Source organism: Elaeis guineensis, chromosome 1 (assembly GCF_000442705.2).
Source record: "Elaeis guineensis isolate ETL-2024a chromosome 1, EG11, whole genome shotgun sequence".
NCBI classification, from domain to species: domain Eukaryota; kingdom Viridiplantae; phylum Streptophyta; class Magnoliopsida; order Arecales; family Arecaceae; genus Elaeis; species Elaeis guineensis.
The window spans coordinates 179,548,351-179,550,848 of record NC_025993.2 but is presented as its reverse complement, the minus strand read 5'-3'; positions in this window follow the sequence as shown (position 1 = coordinate 179,550,848).

The window sequence follows — 2,498 nt, the reverse complement described above, 5'->3', positions numbered from 1 at the left end:
TTCATGAGAAGGAACTTCTCATGAATTTTTTCCTCACACCAAGCCCTCTCCACGCCCCACTTTAATGTGCCAAATGGATGGATAAGGATGATTGGTTGGCCATTCAAATTCAAAATAAAGTTTGAATTTGAATGGGCAATCAATCTTTGCACCTTATCCCTTTTTTTACGTCCTATTTATTACATGAGAAAAGATTTCTCATGATATCTCTCTATGCATAATTTAAGCCACGCCTCACGCCTTTAGTGGATAAGGGATGAGTTGGTGTCCATTTGAATTCAAAATTTAATTTGAATTCAAATGAGCAATTACTCATCTTTATTCTTTCTTTTGGATAAGACGTTTGATGTTGTTATAAAAGGAGGAGAAGAGTGGGGCATGCAAGATGAAGATTTTTGGAGAAAAATTCTAGGGCGTGAGAAGTCTTGTGTGTGAGAAGGAAGTCCATATCCTTCCAAGAGGAAAAGAAAGAAAAGTGGGTGTAAGATTTTCGATGAGTTCCCTAGAGTTTTAGCCTGGGGTTCGGAAAGTGAGAAAGTGAGCTACGAGTGTCGTGAGCCCACAAAATCTCAGGGAGATCTTCAACATCCTTTCAAGCACGTCTGTTGATGATCCAGAGCATCTGAAGAATCGACAGACATCGATCGAAAAAGTTCGATCAGCATCCGCCGTCAAAAGGGCTCTACAACGAGTTAGCACTAGTGAGGAATCGATCAGATCGGGAGCTTCGTGTGGACGATCCACAGAGGTCAGACACGTTGTCTGGCTACATTATGATGATCAGACTCTCCCGACGATGATCAAATTGTGACGATCTACTACCCGCATAAAGGTATTGTGTTCTGAACATATTACAGTAAAGTATTTACTGTTCGAATTTGAATTTCAAATTTAAATTAATGCATGCTATATATCATATTTAGATCCTAGTGTAGGATAAATTCATGTTAATTAATTAGATTAATTAATATCTTTCCACTGTAAAATCATAATTTTAAAAAAGTTTTAAAATTATCATTTTACCCCTGCACTGAATTTTCTCACAGCTTCGGCACCGACACATCCTTCAGTCGATGAAAGTCCTCTCGGTCTCCAGCCTCCACCCGACTGTTTTCATTCGGCTGAGTCCGAGGGTCGTCCCAGTGAGAAGGAAACCCCCAAGGTAGCGAAGAAGAAGCAAAGAAAAATTGATTCTTCCACCCATTGATCGACGATGGAAGATCGGTAATGAACGAAAGACCCTTCCGGGGATTGAAGAACCACCACCCTCGGGCTTTCGGGTGGGATCAGAGGATGAAGAACGTCCGAAGGAGAGAGATATGGGGAAAGGTCGGTAAAAGCCGACACAACAGAGCAAAACTGATTATCAATCGGATTGAGTTCGGTGCCAGTTGTGCCAGGCAAAGCCCGTAATAATCCAAGACATTCCGGATAAATTTCGAAATCGAAAAGTGAAGACCTGCCCGAAGGTCCTTGACGTAAAAGGCCACCTGGCCCGGAGGCGGGTTGTTAACCCGACTCTCAGTCCCAGAGGCGAAGAGTTCGAACTGCTCCGGGATACCGTACTGCTCCCTGAGCCGTTCGACGTTCTGCCCCGAAAGTGAAGAAGCCTCCACCTCCGGGGTTGATCGGGAATCGTCAGTCGGGTTCCCCGACTGACTTCCTCGAGGAGAGGTTCTCGCCATAACGCTAGCCCCAAAAGGAGAACAAGAAGAAAAATGTCAAAGGAGAAAGGATGCAAGGAGACAAGAATGAAAAAAACATCAAGAAGAGCTTTCAAAGGAAGAGGGCGGAAATAACTACCTGAAACTGGGGGACAACTCGATAGGGCCTCAATGCCAGAAACATATTTGCAGCAAAAAGTGAAGTTTTGGATGTAAGAGGCCGCATATATATAAGGCCCTTCGACGGTCGAGATGAAAGCGTGCCGAATGAGGGTTTCCCAGATGTCGACACGGGGCAGTGCCTGGGCCCTTCCTCGATCCGACGGTTCGACACACTTGCCCCCAGATCGAGCCACGTTGCCTCCATCCGCATGAACGGTTCTGGCCCAATAGCCTCCTGACACGTGGTGGAAAAATCGTATCTCGAAATTCATTAACCGACGGTGGTTCGTGTTCCCAAGGAGACGGCGATTCGTGTTCCCAAGGAGACGGCGGTTCGCGTTCCCAAGGAGGCGACGGTTCGCGTTCCCAAGGAGACGTCGGTTGGCGTTCCCAATGGAATGTCTGACATCGGATCGTTCATTGATACGGTCGTCAGAGTCAGAGCAAGACATGACGGAAAACCATTCCTTTCGTCCGAAGCCGTCGCCCATGTGGAAACGCTGGCCAACACGACATCCGACTCAGGAGTGGGGGCGGCAACTGTTGGGATATACCGACTGATCCCTGTATGCCGACTTATCCTCGGACCGGTCCGACCGATGCCCGACTCTACCGACCGAACTGATAGACGACTCCGACAATAACTGCCGACAATATCCGACGAAGCCGACG